General features: G+C 38.4%; 1 protein-coding gene across 2 annotated transcripts in view; it reads right to left on the bottom strand.

The window, feature by feature from the left end:
- The window catches only part of LOC124135613 (serine/threonine-protein kinase TBK1-like), a 54,802-nt gene extending 49,300 nt beyond the window's left edge, over window positions 1–5,502 (bottom strand). The window contains exon 1 of one of the 2 annotated variants that reach the window (XM_046501024.2): window positions 5,397–5,502. The gene's annotated coding sequence lies outside the window, so the exon portion shown is untranslated. Of the gene's footprint in view, window positions 1–635; window positions 655–5,396 lie in introns of those variants that run through there. The other variant, XM_048396883.1, reaches the window with a different exon arrangement.
- Between the last annotated feature and the right edge of the window lie 17,422 nt (window positions 5,503–22,924).

Here is a 22,924-nt window from a genome sequence, read left to right as displayed (position 1 = left end):
TCTATATTCGGAAAAAATATAGGTGATCAGGTTAACTTAATTTAAATGCAAACATATGAAATCACTATTACTAACTAATTTGAAGATATATTTGCAGTCTAATTACATCTGTAGTGAACACGGACTGACAATAAAGTTACACGTTTACTGAACATGAATTATGATTAGTTAATAATTAATGATAATCATTATTGAATGTAATTATGAGTCTTCCGAACACTACTGACAAATCGCAAGATGCACCCCTCCTTTAAAAAATGCTGTATTCGTGCTTGCAATATATTCATAATGTACGTTTGACATACACTCTTTGTAAATAACAGTACTGAAAAATATAGCAGATTCATTCCTTTAGCAGTTACAAGGAAACGTACAGTATACTGTTAATATAAGGTTAACGCTGTACCAAGGTTTCTTCAGGTTTCCTCTATCTTAATAGCCAGGTAATTTTCTGCTAATTTAGTCTAAGTTAAAACGTAAATTATAATTAAAATAGTCATTATTCTGGCCGGCACGGCGATGAGAAGCACCATACCAACTCTCAGAAACCGGCTCACAAACAAACCATTTAAACATTCCCTTATTCATACAACTACCCATCCGTTGATGTAACTTATAAATAAAATTATACTTACAATTATTGATAGCCGTCATTTCCGATACGTATCGTAATGTGATAGGCATGTAAGTTGAAATTCAATTCGTATCTTATGGACTGTTACTCGTGATGTTCCAAAAGAATATTTTTACTAGATTTACTATTCCTAGGCCAATCAGAAGACGAAGGATAACACATTTTCAAGGTATTGCGTATATAGTCCACGCGAACTCATGTGCATGAATGAATGAATGAATGAATGAATAGGAAGTTAAAAATGCATGTATTTGAAATGTCATCATTACATAAATCTTTCTGACGCAACAGCCCCAGTGCAGGATGTTCTGGAATATGTACGGCGTAACATGTGCATGATTGTTTACTCTTCAGCGTGTTTACATTTACATCTGAATTGTCACCGTTACATAACTCTTTCTTACTTCGTCTACTTCTGCTGGATCCTATTTCTTCTGTACTATTTTTATGGAAAGACAACGAATGATTTCAACATCGCATATATGTTATGTAAATGAGGAGACGAATCCGGCCCAGTATTCGGAGAGCGTAAGAAAAAATATATTCCCGCCGTGGTCTATATTTTCAAATAGTTTTCTTGAACGTCTATGGTACCAGTGGGTAATTGAAATATGGCCTTATGGGTAAATGGATACCAAGTACATGTACACTCATTTCTATTTTTTTAAACTATTGCTTGCAACATGTCACATTTGGTCTAGTAGATCTTTTTGTTAGTTATTCTGTTCTATTATATTTAAACCTGAAATGCATGACATTTGTTGGAAAGTTTACCGCAATAATGAGGGGGAGATATTTTGCTTGATTGGTTCTTGAATAGAAATTACATGCATTTATGTCTTTTCAAACAATTGTATATGACTTGTCATATTTATTTTTTTAATTGCTTCGATATGTTGTTAGTTGTTCAGTTGTATTTTTATTTAAACCCTGAAATACATGACATTTATTTGAAAGTTAACAATAATGAGAGGGAGACAGTGCCTACGTATGGGTTCGTAACTTGACTTAGTCTTGGCCGGAATAGGCTACTCACATTTACTGTGGAAATACATTGTTTATCAAATTCACTATGTATAGTGGGTAATCGCACAGTAGTCAAAAACATGGTTTTTGGCGAAAAACAAAAAACAAAATTGTTCATAACCTTTTAAACATGCCAGTGTTAATTTTTTTATTGTAATCTTAATCTGATGAACAAGAGGTCTGCCGCCGTGCTGATGCAACGCATCAAAAGCTTTCTTGTTCACATTTGAGCGATTTTACATTAAAGTTAAATGTTCAGATTTTTTACCGTTTTGCTAGGCCTTCATATAATGTCTACCTCTACTTGATATGTATTTAAAAGTGAAATCGGCTGTAAAGTTATCAAATAGCACAGCAACTTGCTACTTTGAAAGGCTAAGTGGTGTACGCCAAGGCTGCAGCCTTAGCCCTATATTGTTCTCTTTGCTTATTGTTGAATTAGAATCAATGTTGCAGTCCTCCGGCGAGAGGGGAATATTTGTGAGTCAAGAATCTCTAGACATTTTGTTGTTATTATATGCCGATGATTGGTGCATAATTGATGATACTGTAGTTGGTCTCCAACGAAAACTTAATATCCTTAAATCTTTCTGTACTAAATGGGGTTTAGAAGTTAACCATAGTAAGACTGAAATTTTAGTTTTCAGAAATGGTGGAAAGCTTAGGAGTACTGAGAAATGGAGGTTTGGAGATGTTAATGTTAATGTATCTACCTATTATAATTATCTAGGTTTGTTATTTTCAAATCGGCTGTGTTGGACGACTGGTATCAACTCTCTTGTTCAGAAGGCAAAGAAGGCTCTGTTGTTAAGAAATTACAGCATTGTTTGAAGAACATACCCGTACATATACTTTTTAAAATATTTGACATTCAAATTAAGCCTGTATTATTATACACTTCGGAAATATGGGGCTATTCAAAAATTGCAGCAATTGAAAAATTTCAGATTAAATTCTGTAAATTTACTATTGGAATTGGAAGTCAGGTTACAAATGTTGCTGCCCTTGGCGAATGTGGTAGATATGGATTATTTATTGATTATCACAAGAGATGTATTAAATATTGGTTGAAGTTGTTATCTTTACCCAGTTATAGATACCCTAAGCAATGTTATTTAATGCTGAAATCTTTAGATGAAGTTAATCGCACTACATGGGTAACTTGTGTCAAAAGATTATTATTCAGTTATGGATTTGGCCACGTGTGGATTTCGCAGGAAGTTGGTAATGAGACCCTCTTTATTAATGCATTTATTCAAAGGTTAAACGACTGTAACCAACAGGACTGGTATTGTAAAGTTTGTGAAATACGTAAATTATCAATATATAAGGAATACAAGTCATTGCTAACAGTTGAAAAGTATCTCTGTGAAATCACAAGCCGTCATTATAGACGTATGTTTTGTTTGTTAAGAATTGGCGAGTTGCCATTGATGGTAAATTTAGGTAGAAGATGCGGTATAGAGTACTGTAATTGACAGTTCAGATTTTGTCATTTACAGGAAATTGAAGATGAGTTTCATTTTATGCTTGTCTGCCCATGTTACAGATATTTAAGAAATAAGTATTTACCTATTTATTACTCTTCCAATCCTACTTTATATAAATATAATACACTATTATCTTGTAACCGCACTAGTATTGTAACTAATTGTATTAAGTATATACTGGAAGCACTTGCAATCCGAAATTCTGTCACTTAATACCCTCTGTCATCTGCCTCATACTGTATTTTTCAATGAGTATTTGTACGTGGGCCTATGGCCTTTATACTGAAATAAAGAATAAAGAATTGAATTACCTCTACTTGTACCACCATCAATACGGATTCTACTTTCAGGTATCATATGCTGCCTCCGTGGTCTAGTGGTAGAGCGTCCGCCCGGAGAGCGGAAGGTCCGGGGTTCGATCTCCGGCCGCGTCATACCAAAAGACGTTAAGAGATGGTACTTATTGTTACCCTGTCTGGCAGTAAGGGGATAAAACAAGGACTGGTCGGCTCAGAAGTCAGTATACTGTGTCTAAGTGTGGTATTCATGTTAAACTGCGGCATGGTATCTCAGTGTGCTAGCACTATAAATCGGCATCAGTCCGGACTAGTACAGGCAGCCACACACACACACACACACACACACACACACACACACGTGCATGCACGTCGCTATATAAGTGCAATAATCTTGAACGCGACGTTAAACCCCATTTTAGCTCACCTGAGATATCATATCAACAGAGAAAACCGACCTTTTAACTCACGCTAATACTTCATTAGACTTACTAAACGACAGGATCCTTCTTACTCTATCCTGCTACATTGTTGATCAGTCACGTTAAGTTCACGTTAACCTGAAGATGTCACATCCTGTTTATTAGTTATTACGTGTTTGGTTAAGTTGACCCGACATGTTTGTATCTTTTGTAGACACATGTATAGTTGTTGCTATGAAAACAAAAGGTATTGGGTAACAGGGTAAATATCACATGCGCAATGTTTGTTGTGAACAAACAGATGACAATTTTGGGTTGTTGACAACCATCATAATCATCATCATTATCAACAGCATCGTTTTATTATTCATCACACACATGTGTGTGAGTGTGTCTTTGTGTGTATTTGTGTGGGTGTGTTTGTTTTTGTAATACAAACACGTATTGTAGAGTTATCTCTCAGTCATGTAAGCATGTACTCTTTTACATGTATATATATTGTCCTCGAAGTCACGTGAAGCAAGGACTATACTACTACTACTACTACTAACACTACTATAGCTTCTACCACGACTACTACAACTTCTAGTTTTTACTACTACTACTACTACTACTACTACTACTATACTACTACTACTACTACTAGTACAGAACCGTGAAGATCCTTGTTGTATGAGGCGACTGAAGGGATCGGGTGGTCAGGCTCGCTGACTTGGTTGATGCATGTCATCGTATCCCAATTGCGCCATATCAATCACTGGCTGGACAGCCGTCATATAGCTGGAATATTGCTGAGTGCGGCGTTAAACAACAAACAAACAAACTACTACTACAACTTCTATTTACTGCTTCAATAACTACTTCAGTAACTACACTATTACGACTACGTACTATTACTACTACCACTACAATGACTACCTACTATTACTTCTGCTACTACTACCACTACACCGTCTATACTGTTACAACAAGAATTACTAATACTTCTACTATAGGTAGTTGTGGTGGTGGTGGTGGGGCTGGAAGTTGTTGTAGTAGTAATTGTAGGGCCCGTGAATATTCGGTAGGACCCGTGAATATTCGGTAGGACCCGTGAATATTCGGGTTGGAATATATCTTCAGCAACCCATGCTCATGGTGTCAATCACTATATTGTCTGGTCCCGACTCGATTATTTACAGACTGCCGTCATATTGCTGGAATATTGCGGAGTGCGTTGTTAAACAAGCTCACAAAACTACAACTACTACCACTACTATATACCACTACCACTGAGCACTACTTCTAACACCGAAATTTAAGTAACTTCATGGGTTTGGTCTCGCGTAGCTCTAGCAATAACTTACTTCATCAAGTCAGCTACACCAAGAATTGTGTCACAGAATGTACCCACGTGGGGTACTGACCCCGTGAATAGTGTGAAGAAATAACGGTTTGACCCCCACAGCATAACATACAAAGAACAACCCAACGAATACGACAAACCGTGGCTTCAAGTTTAAATTGATATAGATAAATATGTACTCACTGCAGATACGCATGACTCCACCCTACCGACAAGAGTCAACTCCGCAATTCGGTGACAACTTTGAACGATCAGCTGATATCAGCTGTCACTCGTAGCTATTGTTGGTATCCTGTAACAGGCACGTGGTTGTTTAGTGGTAATGGGATACAGTGAAAATAGGGGACATCGCATGTGTCTTCATCATAATCACACGATTACTGAACGAGGATATTGCCAAAACACAAAATCCACCAAAATGTTATTAGATCGAGTCAAAATGTCGGTTGCAGTTTGCCCTTCATACATAATTGTATGTTCAAATATTGTCTTACATTTTTAATCAAGCACTGTATATACACACCACTGACCCGAGAAGTACTGGTTAGTACTGCTAGTAGTAGTAGTAGCACTGTATATACACACCGCTGACCCGAGAAGTACTGGTTAGTACTGCTAGTAGTAGTAGTAGCACTGTATATACACACCGCTGACCCGAGAAGTACTGGTTAGTACTGCTAGTAGTAGTAGTAGTAGTAGTAGGCGTCTGTGCTTGTCGCTGCGTAAAACCAAACTCCCTCACATTAACTCTTTGCCGAGAGCGCACTCCTAGTGGAAGGGAGACAAGTCATTTCGTTTACACCCTTCGCTTTCACTCGGCCAACAGAGACGTTGAGACAGTCTTTGTACCTGCTAGTAGCAGCTCACAGTTGCTAACAAATATGTGCTAGTAGCAGGTAATAGCCTATATATTCCAAATCCCGATAATATCTACTGTCAAACACTTACGACAACATTGCAATGACATGACACACGGGATATTTTATACGCATTGGCAAATACTTTAAGCAAACGAAACCGGTTTTGTTAGCTAAAATCCTGTTGTGAGCGGAACGTATGTATACATGCACTATGCAAGGTCAAACTCAGTGCCTTCTGTCTCGGAACTCACGGAAATAGCCGAGTGAACGCGAGAGTGACACAATAGTCATGATTGATACGCAGTTGGATTTCCCCACGGAGGAGTTTACTCGGCAGTTTGTATGTGAGTACTGAAAGTTTTTATGTCATTTCACACGATACCCCAATCCTCAAAATGAAGGGGATCTACCTTCAAGTTAAACAAAGTCCACAGCGGTCAAGGATCACTACCAGGCGGATGTTGTCCCACTCATAGCGGTACTGTGTCCTCGAGTGTTGTGAGCCTAGTATGTTTCACGTGACGATATAAACGTGACTTAAAAAATGTTTAATTTTGTTTCGGACCATTGCTCGTGACTTGGACGATTCAAAACAGCTTTAGTCCCATGACTGACTATACTACGTGCACATGATATTCAATCATAGCAGTATTTGGATCGTTTTGCGTTCTCACTATGTCCATTTTCGTTGTACGTAGTGATTTGTGTGACCCTAAGACAGACCCTCTGTGTAGTTAGGGTGAATATGTAACTGCTACACTTGTGCGCATCATAAGATAAGGAACTGCCAAATGACCTTAGTTTTGTACTATTAATTTCTCTGTAACGTGTTATGTATATTGCTAAGACATCAACATTATTGTAAGGCATTATGAAATTAAATATTAAGATAACCACTTGTGTTTAACCAGAGCTACTCCTCCTCCTCCTCCTACTACTACTACTTCTACTACTACTACTACTACTACTACTACTTGCTATTGCTATTTACTTCCATACCACTATCCAAGGAGAACTAGGCACGTGTCAACTGACATTCCTGTAGCACTTATCCAGGCATTCAGAACCAACTGATGCTTGCCGTAAAAGGCGACTATGCTTGTCGTATAAGAGGCGACTAATGGGATCGGCTGGTCAGGTTCTCTGACTTGTTTGATGCATGTCATCGTGTCCCATTTGCGAGGATCGATGCTCATGCTGCCATTTTTCACCTGCAAATCCCCCATTATTATGTTTTCATGAAATAAATAGTATTATGTTCTCTTATCTCAGCTGACATGGTTGCAGATGACAGTTACTGTAAGGCAACGCTAATAAGCCTATGAATCTAGATAGGGAATTTAACTGAAACTATACAAACCACGACTGTATTTTTTATGAGATAAGTTAATTTTTATAATATTATTTGAAACAAAACAAGAAACACTTAACGCTATCGCGTGCCCCGGTACATATTAAACGGTTTACATTACTTTTTTCTACATATGTGACCACTTCCTGGTCACTAGTGGATAGTGTCTCAATCCCCTGGCCACGTCATAGCAAAATACATGAAAAGATGGTACTTGTTGTTGCCCTGCCTGGTCTCTGTATTAAAGGGATAAAACAAAGACTGGTCGGATCGGAGTCAGTGTATTGTCTGGATGGGTATTAACTGTGGCATGGTGTCTCAGTGGGCTAGCACTATAAAACTGGCATACGTCCGGACAAGTACAAGCAGACACACACACACACACACACACACACACACACACACACACACACGTGCATCACGTTGTATATAACTGCAATAATCTTAGACTTGAAACCCGTAAACAAAATACCCTAAACAGCAACCGAAAGTTTATGAAGCTGACTTCACGATGAACATGATGAAGGGGGATTCCCCACCCTCCACGTTGTTCGCGTGGCGTTGCTATAAATAGGCACACGCTATACGTTAAACGAAACATATGTTCCTTGGATATTTCATTCATTATTTTGGAAAAAAATTAACCAAAACTGTGCATATCTTTCTTTATCATTTAATAGACATTCATAAATATATTTAATCAGTTTTAGATGAGTGATATGTATTATATACAAAACAATATGGGGCGGTCTGCATGATCATATCCAATATGTAGAATTAAATCGAGATACGAACACAAACACTTTAAAATAGTTGTTTCCTGTGTAATAAGAAAATATATAATATATAAATTATCAACCAACCTTATGCGTAGATGTTGAGAGTAATATCGAGTCTGTATGATGCAAGATACACCGACATGCCATGCGGACATATCAGATGCCACGTGGGTTGACATCCTGGTGATCATAAACTGTTTCCCAAGAATGTGTTACATGACGCGCATTTCTGTTTGTAGGAGTAGTAGTAGTACTCCGTCTCATTAACTGTAGGTCATCCAGTGACTTGAGACAACTACAGGGTAGGGTAAAAGATTACTTGAAGACGTATTGTAAAGATTTTCGATGGCCCATTTACTGTTTGAAATATGATCATGCTCAATATATATTACAATAAAAAAGTCACACATATATGATTAACTCTCCGATTTCATAACGACTTACAATTATACGTATAGTTAAGAAATCTACTGCGTGTAAATACCCCATTCAATATGTCAAATTGCGTGGTGTCTATTTCAAAGGTGAATTCATTAACATATCTATAGAAAGTTGGATTTAAAACCATTAATTAAGTTCTTATCATCATATCAATATCGCCTACATAAGAACATACTGAAATAATGTTGTCACAACCTATATCATCCTGCTAACACAACGTTAGTTCAAGTCGTCACATCGTCCATGTTAGTCCACAGAATAACGTTGCCACACGGTAAAATACAACATTACCACAACGTAACTACAACGTTCCCGAAACGTTGTGACGACGTGAAAATGTGGTATCACAACGTTGTGACAACATAAATGGGAGTCCACATGATGTTGCGTGGACGCAATATCATGACATTGTGACAACGTGAATATAACGTTGGCACAAGGTCGTGACAACGCAACTGTACATGTTAGCTATAGAGAATACTGTTACATTTTTCTGGCTCGAGTCCATGTTTCGATTTCTGTGGACCTTATTCAATTAAACCAGACCCCAAACCATCTTTCATTAGGGAGACCTATCCGTCAAGAATTTGTCTGATGTAAAACATGACCCACTGCTGTATTCGATGACTAATACCATCATCTATATTTACAAAAAGAATATGATCTGATATCAATAATAACATATCATAATTATTTATTTTAGTAACAATAAGGAACCAAGAAGAAGAAATTACTTACTATTTGTAGATAATGTATCTCCATGCATTTTGTGTTCTAACGTGTTTCCAATGTACGAGAACTGCTTGAATAAGTTGTATATTGTCTGATGTGACGATGTGCTTATTTGGTAGAGACTTACCTTTGAGAAATTAAATAAGATGCTATTATTTGGTGGTTGGGTGTGTATATGCGTTGGGATACATGGACGTCGAAACCCCACCAATCTGTTCAGTGAAGGTGTCCGGATTAATACGTTTCCCGGAATAATAGGGTTACAGTGTAACATAGCCTGTTTATGTATGCACTTTCCTATGAAAACCGCCCAGATAAACGGTGTTTCACTCTATATTGTGTTTATAATATACTTCAACTTTTGATAAGATACTGAGATATTTCATGCTAACAATGATTCGATTGTGATGTATTTGATACGGGTATCATAGGCCATAAAACATGCATCCTATCAATGAGTGAGTGAGTGAGTGAGTATGGTTTTACGCCGCTTTTAGCAATATTCCAACAATATCACGGCGGGGGACACCAGAAATGGGCTTCACACATTGTACCCATGTCGGGAATCGAACCCGGGTCTTCGGCGTGACGAGCGAACGCTTTAACCACTAGGCTACCCGACCGCCCCTCATATCAATGAGTATATCACAACAGGCGATTGTTTTCACATAGGAACGTTTGTAAGGTTATGGTCAAATCCAATGTTAAAGTGTATACTATCTTTGCCCGGCAGTTGGATATGTGTAATCAACAAAATATATGTTTGCAGAATTTACACAAAATAGCCTCAGATTATATATTTTTTGGCCGCGGAATACAGCGAGAACTGATAATATATATATCTACATTTTTATATTGTGACGATAACTTAATAGTAAGAACAGTAAGAATTTGAAAAGTTGTTGCAAAACTTTTGTATTAGTTTTTTTTATTGTTCCCAGAGTTGTAGATTAATATTGTATTCCGTCAGAAACATGTTTCGGATTGCATAGAATGACACAATACACTCTTTAAAGATTTAAAGGCTTGGAAACAAACATTGTCATATTTCAAACCAAAATCAGCCTCAAACATAGCATGTATCAACAGAGAGCTAAGAATCAAATGCTGAGAATGAAAGTGACCAGTTTTCGTTATTTTTGTCATCCTTTTTTAATAGCAATAAATTTCTCGATTGAATATATGTTTTTCAGTAGTTTTAAAAGTATAACTATTTTTGGTTATTTTTGTATTAGTTACTGAATCTCTGAAAGGGTTACAGACATTTCAAAATAATGAAATATCTTAATGTGTTTTGTTTGTGTAGTCCTTTGTTCACAATAACATGAAAGGCTATGCCACTTTATTTCAAGGTTGACGGCAGTAGCTGAGACAGTCACGGATGCATATATAACGATGTTTATATGACATCGTGGGCGTGAGTAGACTTCACCAAACTAATCCATCCAAAGTCTAGTAGTATATACAATGCAGGATATGGTGTTATACAGCCACACGGAGTGGCCTATTCATTTTCACACAAATCGGGAGAGAAGCACTTACTCGGGAACGCCATGCGGTGCATTACTGAAGAGACTAAACAGTTGACCGAGGTGCTATATATATAAGGGTAACGCGCCAATCAATTTTGGTCACGTGGTTTCTAAATTTAGAAAATCAAACTTTGAAATGGTGTCGTTTATTTAAACCGGAGTTATCAATATGTTTTAGATTGATATTTGTGATATATGAAACATTTTTCTCGTTGAAATAATGCGAACGATAAACAAATACATTTCAATACCTTTTGATAACATATCACGTGTATAAAATAAATCCTTTATACCGTATTTGATCTCGAACAAAAGCATAGAAAAAATATTATATATAATTCTGAATTATAGTTTCTTCAGTTAAGCGATCACGCCGAAGACCCGGGTTTGATTCCCGACATGGATACAATGTGTGAAGCCCATTTCTGGCGATATCACCAACGTGATGTAGGTGGGCGGTTGGAAAGCCAATGGCAAAACGTGTCTCTTTGATTGTGATATTACATACGTGTAAGCTGAATAGCAGGTGCACTACAAATAGCGTGTGAAGGTGCGGCGTCACTCCGTCTCATTAACTGTAGGTCACCCAGTGACTTGAGACAACTACAGGGTAGGGTAAAAGGTTACTTAAGACGTATTGTAAAGATCTTCGATGGTATCTCTGAATATACAAAACAAAAGTCGATGGAATCATGAGTTATGAAGTAATATTTTGATAAAGACCGCACACGTGGTCCCACGCAGAGAATCCCCCAGTACGAAGCTCCTTGAAACTTCCGTGTACGAATAGATCCGTGATTGTTGATTATCTTACTGCTCTTTTATATCATACGCATTTTCTTGTGGAATATCATGTCAGGATGTTTGCAATTTCCTTTATGGTTCTCAACATAAAGAAAATTCACAGGAGATTCACAAGCAGCGATTAAATTGATTGCTGGGACTTTTCAGTGAAAGTGGATGTATTAATTGATAGTTTAGAATAGGATCATGGAATACAAATACATTGAGGACAGATTTTCTTTTCAAATGAAATATTCATCTCATCTCGATACTGGTAAGAGTTGACTGTTTTACTCATATATATGCATGTCCTTCGAGATTCGCATACATTGAATACATGCAGGTCCTTCGAGATTCCCATACACTGGATACACGTCCTTCGAGATTCATATATGTTGAATACATGTCCTTCGAGATTCACATACACTGGATACAGGTCCTTCGAGATTCATATATGTTGAATACATGTCCTTCGAGATTCACATACACTGGATACAGGTCCTTCGAGATTCATATATGTTGAATACATGTCCTTCGTGATTCACATACACTGGATACAGGTCCTTCGCGATTCATATATGTTGAATACATGTCCTTCGAGATTCATTAACATTGAATACATGCAGGTCCTTCCAGATTCACATATGTTGAATACGTACAGATCCTTCGAGATTCCACACACTGGATACAGGTCCTTCGAGATTCACATACATTGAATACATGCAGGTCCTTCCAGATTCATATATATTGAATACAGGTCTTTCGAGATTCACATACACTGGATACAGGTCCTTCGAGATTCATATATGTTGAATACAGGTCTTTCGAGATTCACATACACTGGATAAAGGTCCTTCGAGATTCATATACACTGGATACAGGTCCTTCGAGATTCACATACACTGGATACAGGTCCTTCGAGATTCATATATGTTGAATACATGTCCTTCGAGATTCACATACACTGGATACAGGTCCTTCGAGATTCATATATGTTGAATACATGTCCTTCGAGATTCATTTACATTGAATACATGCAGGTCCTTCCAGATTCACATATATTGAATACAGGTCCTTCGAGATTCACATACACTGGATACAGGTCCTTCGAGATTCATATATGTTGAATACATGTCCTTCGAGATTCACATACATTGAATACATGCAGGTCCTTCCAGATTCACATATATTGAATACAGGTCTTTCGAGATTCACATACACTGGATACAGGTCCTTCGAGATTCATATATGTTGAATACAGGTCTTTCGAGATTCACATACACTGGATACAGGTCCTTCGAGATTCATATATGTTGAATACATGTCCTTCGAGATTCACATACACTGGATACAGGTCCTTCGAGATTCATATATGTTGAATACATGTCCTTCGAGATTAACATACAATTGATACAGGTCCTTCGAGATTCATATATGTTGAATACATGTCCTTCGAGATTCATTTACATTGAATACATGCAGGTCCTTCCAGATTCACATATATTGAATACAGGTCTTTCGAGATTCACATACACTGGATACAGGTCCTTCGAGATTCATATATGTTGAATACATGTCCTTTCGAGATTCATTTACATTGAATACATGCAGGTCCTTCCAGATTCACATATATTGAATACAGGTCTTTCGAGATTCACATACACTGGATACAGGTCCTTCGAGATTCATATATGTTGAATACATGCAGGTCCTTCCAGATTCACATATGTTGAATACGTACAGATCCTTTGAGATTCCACACACTGGATACAGGTCCTTCGAGATTCACATACATTGAATACATGCAGGTCCTTCCAGATTCACATATGTTGATTACGTACAGATCCTTCGAGATTCAACACACTGGATACAGGTCCTTCGAGATTAACATACATTGAATACATGCAGGTCCTTCGAGATTCATATATATTGAATACAGGTCTTTCGAGATTCACATACACTAGATACAGGTCGTTCGAGATTCATATATGTTGAATACATGTCCTTCGAGATTCATTTACATTGAATACATGCAGGTCCTTCCAGATTCACATATGTTGAATACGTACAGATCCTTCGAGATTCCACACACTGGATACAGGTCCTTCGAGATTCACATACATTGAATACATGCAGGTCCTTCGAGATTCATATATATTGAATACAGGTCTTTCGAGATTCACATACACTAGATACAGGTCGTTCGAGATTCATATATGTTGAATACATGTCCTTCGAGATTCATTTACATTGAATACATGTAGGTCCTTCCAGATTCACATATGTTGAATACGTACAGATCCTTCGAGATTCCACACACTGGATACAGGTCCTTCGAGATTCATATACATTGAATACATGCAGGTCCTTCCAGATTCATATATATTGAATACAGGTCTTTCGAGATTCACATACATTGAATACATGCAGGTCCTTCCAGATTCACATATGTTGATTACGTACAGATCCTTCGAGATTCCACACACTGGATACAGGTCCTTCGAGATTCACATACATTGAATACATTCAGGTCCTTCCAGATTCACATATGTTGATTACGTACAGATCCTCCCGAGATTCCACACATTGGATACAGGTCCTTCGAGATTCACATACATTGAATACATGCAGGTCCTTCCAGATTCATATATATTGAATACAGGTCTTTCGAGATTCACATACACTGGATACAGGTCCTTCGAGATTCATATATATTGAATACAGGTCTTTCGAGATTCACATACACTAGATACAGGTCGTTCGAGATTCATATATGTTGAATACATGTCCTTCGAGATTCATTTACATTGAATACATGTAGGTCCTTCCAGATTCACATATGTTGAATACGTACAGATCCTTCGAGATTCCACACACTGGATACAGGTCCTTCGAGATTCATATACATTGAATACATGCAGGTCCTTCCAGATTCATATATATTGAATACAGGTCTTTCGAGATTCACATACATTGAATACATGCAGGTCCTTCCAGATTCACATATGTTGATTACGTACAGATCCTTCGAGATTCCACACACTGGATACAGGTCCTTCGAGATTCATTTACATTGAATACATGCAGGTCCTTCCAGATTCACATATGTTGATTACGTACAGATCCTCCCGAGATTCCACACATTGGATACAGGTCCTTCGAGATTCACATACATTGAATACATGCAGGTCCTTCCAGATTCATATATATTGAATACAGGTCTTTCGAGATTCACATACACTGGATACAGGTCCTTCGAGATTCATATATGTTGAATACATGTCCTTCGAGATTCACATACATTGAATACATGCAGGTCCTTCCAGATTCATATATATTGAATACAGGTCTTTCGAGATTCACATACACTGGATACAGGTCCTTCGAGATTCATATATGTTGAATACATGTCCTTCGAGATTCACATACATTGAATACATGCAGGTCCTTCCAGATTCACATATGTTGATTACGTACAGATCCTTCGAGATTCCACACACTGGATACAGGTCCTTCGAGATTCACATACATTGAATACATGCAGGTCCTTCCAGATTCACATATGTTGAATACGTACAGATCCTTCGAGATTCCACACACTGGATACAGGTCCTTCGAGATTCACATACATTGAACACATGCAGGTCCTTCCAGATTCATGTATATTGAATACATGTCCTTCGAGATTCATAGATGTTGAATACATGTCCTTCGAGATTCACAGATGTTGAATACATGTCCTTCGAGAATCACATGCATTGAATTCATGTAGATCCTTTCGATATTCACATACACTGGATACAGGTCATTCGAGGTTCATACATGTGGAATACAGGTCCTTCGAGATTCACATACATTGAATACATGCAGATCCTTCTTTGTGCCTCGCATTCTCTAAGATACACCTTGTCATAGGGGACCGACCATTTGATCTTCTGGTTGGGGTTGCTACAGCTAGGAAACCAGTCTGAGATATTTTTTTATTAGCAGGCAATTTCTTTTTATTCTACAGTCTGAAGCATAATTATTTTTTTCAAGAGTTTTCGGGGCAATATATTTGTTTTCGATAAATCCCAGAGTCCGGACAAGTTCGTACAAACACGCGCGCACACACACACTCACACGTGAATGCACGTCGCTTCATTTGTGCAATAATCGTGAACGTAATGTTAAACCCCATTTCACCTTACTTGACCTCGCAAACAGAAAAATTGAGGCCAGATGATAATACGGATCAGATTCTGTTCGGTTTTCCAATTGAATAATCAACTCCTCGAACGCTCTGTCCACATGAGCCTCGCTGTTCTCACTTTTTTGAAGACTTCCGTTCCCCGGAAAACGACACATTTATGTTCGCATGAGGAAGGAGGAAAACAGTGTCCACAACAAAGGCATGACGAAAATAAATTAGTTGAATTACCATTCAACGTCTTACTAAGAGCTATCTCTTTCCTCGTGTTAAATCACCAATTTTCCTTCAGGGCTCCAGATAATTGTTTTAGCCGTTGAGCATCACAAGATATCGTTGTCACTGGGTATTGATGTTTTCTCCGCGCTTTCATGTATGTTTTTACTCCCTTGGATCTAGACCTTGTGTATATTTACAGCAATATATTTTTAAAAAAATATAGTTTTGCTTAAAATGCAAGTCACGTCAACTCACAGCAGCCATATACATGTCTAATTAACAATATGCATTATTCACAGCAGTAGAGTTCATGTATGTTTGATGCCTGTATACGATTAGTAAATATAGATCTGTAAAGAAATACAGATACGCAAATTTGAAAGGACACATTGGGTAATTACTTGGAGTGATGTTATACTGTTGGGTTTTGATTTTTTCATGCGTATTTGGGCGCAAACAACTCATTCCAGCTATATGACGGCGGTCTGTAAATAATCGAGTCTGGACCAGACAATCCAGTGATTGACATCATGAGCACCATTCCACCCAATTGGGATACGATGACATGCATTAACCAAGTCAGCGAGCCTGACCACCCGTTAGCCGCCTCTTACAACAAGTATAGTCGCTTTTTACGGCAACCATGGGTTGCTGAAAACCTATGCTACCCCGGATCTTCAAGAGACTTCTATTAAAAACGTATAGACGTATATTTATCTATTTATCTATAATACAAGGTATTATAAATACAGGGATATCTTGTTGTTTTCGAAACATAGCCGGTACAGACACCAACTTTTGACGAACAATTAGTTTCTGTTAGACTGTTCAAACAAAATAACATATTCATAATCTTGCGTTCGATAGCTTGGTTTAACGGGATTTGAACCCATATGATTCCGACACATGTAAGAGACACTATAATGAACAGATAGTGCTTAGACGACTGTGCACCTATAGCAACTAGACTCAACGTTTAGGAATCGGTAATACCCACTATATGGAAAATAACAGAAGTAACCTAATTATCAAAATACCTTTTTGGAATCCTATCCCGATTGCTATCAAATTAAGAACTTGAAACGTAAAAATTCAAATTTAAACCTACCTTATCTTTTGTTGATGTAATTAATTTCAATCAACGGACATACCGTAAGACAGGAATTCTGTGTGTGACACGACATACACTCTACGAAAATTTTCCTGTTTTGCACTTTTGCCATGACAAGTTGTGCTGCTTCAAATACTCTCTTTGTTCATGCACAGCCATGCATTTCCTTAAGGAAAGACCTTCCGTTTTCTTTGTGTTCCTCCTAAGTTAAAGTACTGAATTTTGAAATGAACTCAGTTAATATATTAATTGAAATGTACGTATACATGTACATGTTATCGTTATATATTGACACACAAATGCAAGCATTTCTCATTCTTACTAATGACAAAATGGTCATTATTGTGACAAAACTGTGTGGAGAATGGTTATTCATTGTTCAAGGCCGACCAGAGATTATAATGTTCACGTTCAATTCATTCACGTAATCGATCCAATATCCAAAGACGAAAATGAAATCCAATCATAATCGCCACTGTTTTTGTTTGTTCTGAATACAAAGTAAATGTATATGGCGTACATCAGCTTGATTTCGGTTCATTACTCATACATATTTATTATATCATATAATATGTTTCAGGCCTTAAGGTTCAGTGCAACCAATCCTTAAGGAAAAACCTGTGGTTGAAATAACTCTTGACTACCTGTGCGACATTAAAACCATTCAAGTAATACACGTCTGCACGATTCTCGACCGTGGACTTGGTTATTACTAAAGACATGTAGGTTTCAGCGGAGTTAAGGCTGAGATGTCACGTTAATATACCCATATTACCATATTTTCTTCAACAAATGTTTGTTTGTTTGTTGTTTAACGTCGTACTCAGCAATGTTCCAGCTTTATGACGGCGGTCTGTAAATAATCGAGTCTGGGCCAGACAATCCAGTGATTGACATCATGATCACCAAATGTATGTCATTTTAAGTTTTAAGAGAAGAGAGTGTGTGATGGTTTTGTTTGAGTCACAGTCAGCATTATTACAGCTGTATTTTGGTATCCGCGATCAGACAAACCTTGTAATTGATAACATGAGCGACATTCAACGCAGACGGGGCATAATGACACAAGCGTCCATTGTAATCACCCGATTCCCATTTTAGTTTTGGGAGCGGGAATCTTAACTTCCACTGTGTCCCCCCACTGTATTCTTTTGGACAATTTCTTGTAACCCCCTTCTCTCTCCAAATTGCGTGGATCGATGCTCATGATATCAATCACTGGAACTTCATACTTCCCAGAGCGCACTGTTCCCAATATCCAGTCTTTAGCGCACTGGTGTCTGTCGCTTGGACAGTGAGAAGATGGCGGATCTGCAAAGGTTATGTTTTTGGGGATTGATGGTTAGTTGGGAGCCCCTATATACACCGAGAGTCGTCACCTTGGATGAAGTTGATGTCTAATTGTGCGACGGTAAACAACAAACAAACAAACAAACAAATCACACATGTTATCCACATGGGAATCGTTTCGGGTCTTCGGCGTGGCAAAGCTAACGCTTGAACCACATGTTACCACAGCGTCCCTTCTGTATGCCTTGGTAATCTAGTGGATGGAGCGTCGGCAGTTCAATCCTTTAGTCGTGAGGTAAAAAAAGACGTTAAAGGAAGGTACTTATTGCTACCCTGCCTGGCGCTCGGCTTAAAGGGGATAAGATAAAACAAGGACAGGCTGCCTCGAAGTCATTATACTGTATCGTAGAGGGGTATCCATGTCAAACTGCGGCATGGCGTCTCAGTGGTCTATAAACCCGGAAAATGTCCGGAGTTGTACAAGCAGCCACACATACATGTGAATGAACGCCGTTATATACGTGCAAGAACCCCATTTCACCTCAAGTAGTTCGATCCGAGAAGATCCGGGGCAGAATAGGTCTTCAGCAACCCATGCTTGCCGTAAGAGGCGTCCAACAGGATCGGGTGGTCAGACTCGCTGACTTGGTTGATGCATGTCATCGTATCCCAAATGCGTGGATCGTTGCTCATAATGTCAATCACTAGATTGTCTGGTCCAGACTCGATTTTTACAGGCCGTCGTCATTTAACTGGCATATTGCTGAATGCAGCGTTAAATTACAAACAAGCAAAACAAAACCACGTATGCCCATGACGTGTTACTTAACAACGTCAACTGATGTTAATTGGTAAACAACCCAAATTGACGTAACATTTAGTTAACCTATTGCTCACAGTATTCTAAGGAACCATTATCCAAAAACCGTTGTATTCAACTTCCTCAAGTTATTCTCATGAAGATAAACGTTCAATGCGACCCTGGAAAATAATCAATGACTTCCTATATTAGGACTTTGAAGACACATATTGATCTCTGTACCCAAGGGGCCATCAACCGCACAATAGCTGTTTGTCACAGATGGTATTCACTAGGCGATCTCGGAATAAGATTGTGTAGGAGGTAACTAATTACTGTAACAGGGTGCAACCGTACGGAAGTACAGGCGATATGACCTTAACGATCTAATGACACATAGTTCTCTGCCGGTTTTACTGAGTATGAAAAGACGCAATCCACCTTGACTTATTTCACACGGCTTTCAATCAATGATTTGATCTATCCCCTCCTATTTATTTTACTATACCCGTGAAGATCCGGGGTAGAATAGGTCTTCAGCAACCGATGCTTGCCGTGAGAGGCGACTTTGCTTGTCGTAAGAGGCGACTAACGGGATCGGGTGGTCAGGATCGCTGACTTGGTTGATGCATGTCATCGTATCCCAATTGCGTGGATCGATGTTCATGATGTCAGTCACTGGATTGTCTGGTCCAGACTTGATTACTTACAAACCGCCGGCATATATCTGGAATATTGCTGAGTGCGGCGTTAAACAAACAAACAAACAAACTTATTTAAAACTGTAATGTTGGCAACATTTTTGGAAATCATACTATGTGGCTCTTGAGAAGGTAGACAAAAATTATTTATTTTTAACTGAACAAATAACACATCTGAAAGTCAAGTTCATTTCCCGGTCTGTTTGTGCGTCGTCCACATCTTCTCAGAAACCACGTGGTTAATGACCATGCTTGTTGCCACCAATGATAACACTGACGTTCAAGAGGAATCCGAATTTCAACATTTCACATCAGCCGTTTTGAAAAACCTATGTACGGCCATGACATTTGAGATATCTTTAGTTAGTACTAGGACTCAACATATATGTTTTTTAACAATATTGTAAAGTCTGACCGTGTTATGATCATGTTCTTAAATTCTCCCAAAATGTGTCTTTGGCTCAGAAAAGTTTCCTCTGCATGTGATGTGTATAAGCAACTGTGGTCATTGTATTGTTAATCATATTGTTGTGTTTTTGAAAAACACTCCTCTCCATTTATTTGAAGAATTAAAGTATACTAGTATGAAGCATAATTTTAAGAAGATGGGGCCATAAGGCTGGACGTGTATTCTTGGAGGTGAGTAGCGAGTATTGTACGAACGCTTCAAACAATTCTACATTCAGATACCGGCCTTTCTCCCAAACAGCACTGAAAGAGAGCTGAGTGAGTGAGTTAGGTTTTACGCCGCTTTTAGCAATATTCCAGCAATATCACGGCGGGGGACACCAGAAATGGGCTTCACACATTGTACCCATGTCGGGAATCGAACCCGGGTCTTCAGCGTGACGAGCGAAGGCTTTAACCACTAAGCTACCCGACCGCCCCGAAAGAAAGCTGATGTGACCCCGGTTATTGGATCTTGGTAATTAACCAATACAGGCAGGAAGGACTTCCCCCTTTAAGAGGAACAACGTATTTTGACGATAATTTATAAAAGCAATTCTAATTTGGTTTTTTTTTAAAGTGTTATTAAGCTCATACGACTGTATTGATTGTCAACAGGATTTTATAAAAGTTTAACATTTTTATCGAGTGATGATATATTTTCATAGACACAAGGGTGAGATTCTTGATATCATTCAAAACCAATTCGACGTTTTTTTCAGTTTGTTAACAAGAATCACCAGTGTCTTTAGTATAGGCAGTTCAGCTGACAGCTTCAATTGCTGAAGAACAGTTATGTCATTTTGATTGTGACGCCATGGAAACCGATGACATCGCAATGGCCTGCAAACGCTCTGTGGTGCAATTTCATCGGAGTAATATCCCCCGAGGAGGCATGACGTAATCTCACCATAGCGATATCGCATGAGGAGGCCAGTTTTGGAGGATATAAAATAATTTCTTTCTGGGGTCGCGTGTGTGTTCACATTTCTTCTGCCTGGAGAGAAAACTTCCGGCAAGACAAGAACCTTGGCTATTATTGTCACGTCACATGTACCAGTGAACGATAATGTTCATTTGGAACTATTCATACGTTAACTGCTCAGAACAATTGGTTGTTGTTCGTCCACGGAAGTGGGGAAGACTATTATTTTCAATGGTTCAGTCTTTATGTCGAAATATAATGTAAAAGGGAATATGGAAACTATACACATGGAAAGATGTATGCAGGCTTACGATAGGGGAAATATGAACTAAACGTTTTTTTTATCGTGTCATATATTGCTTTTCCGATGAAACACATATAATTTTGTTCACAAGGGGAAATACACATTAAATATAAATACAGTAAAAGAAATCGTTTTCCTTATGATACAAGGAGTGAGGGATTGAGAATGGTTTACCCCCCCCCCCCCCCCCCCCCCCCCCCTAATGAAAAACATGTGTTGCTGAAGACCGGATCCTTTCACAAGGGAAAACCACTTTTCAAGCAGATATATCCCCCTCCCTTACCATAATATTAAATGGTGGGACCATGGGTTTGATACACATTCACATGCAATGGCTTATGCTCTGCAGTATTGTTGAACGTGACAGAAGGTGCACTATACACTACATATGCGTCTTATGGGAGCATTGTCTCACTGCTATTTCGTGATAAGCACATTTTTTGGAAAATGCCATGTCTGAACACGAAGAATTATATTGAACGTGTTCATTCGAATCCCCAAGTTTGACATATGCGGACAAGGGATGTAAATGATCTCGACGCTAAACCTCGCGTGTCCGTGTGTAGCAGATACAAAATATGTTGGGCAAGATTCAGAGTTAACATTTGAATACCGTGCAGATAAACAGATGGGTCAACAAACGGCTGAGAAACATCGGTCATTAAAACATCTGTTAAAGATCAGTTTAATAAACTGAACAGCTAGACTGATCAAGCAATAGAATGTATCTATTATTAAACGTAGTATAAGTCATGCTTTACGTCATTTACTAGGGGAATATCATGCGTGCATGATGATATACCATTGGTGGGAATTCCAAAGCGACCCTAGGCGAAGACTGCATCGTCTTACATCGAGACAACTAGGGTATAACTTCAGTGACTATAGCATGCCTGGATACCATAGACTATTGTCCATACAAAGTTGCCCCAATTATGTGCCATTGCTATTCAGTGTATAAGTCTACACACACCCGTTCAACTTCTTTAACCGGCGTTGTGTGTACACGCTATTCACGATATTATAAACCCATGAATTGAAAGAATCACACAGCACACAACTACTTGAAGGCGTCCTGTAAAAAATCATGTCTGGACGAGACACTTCAGTAACTAAAATCCCCGTCGTCGTATCACAGGCAATCATCGATCATCTACAGCGTAATATTTGTTCAAAGACTGTTGTTGGTGATTGCGTTATCGGATCGACAGCCCACTTGAAACATTGGACTCAACCCATACCCCTTCA

The sequence above is a fragment of the Haliotis rufescens genome, unplaced genomic scaffold (assembly GCF_023055435.1).
Source record: "Haliotis rufescens isolate VD_foot unplaced genomic scaffold, xgHalRufe1.0.p SCAF_16, whole genome shotgun sequence".
Taxonomy (NCBI): Eukaryota; Metazoa; Mollusca; class Gastropoda; order Lepetellida; family Haliotidae; genus Haliotis; species Haliotis rufescens.
The sequence above is the reverse complement of the archived record's forward strand: the minus strand, read 5'-3'. Positions and strand labels throughout refer to the sequence as shown.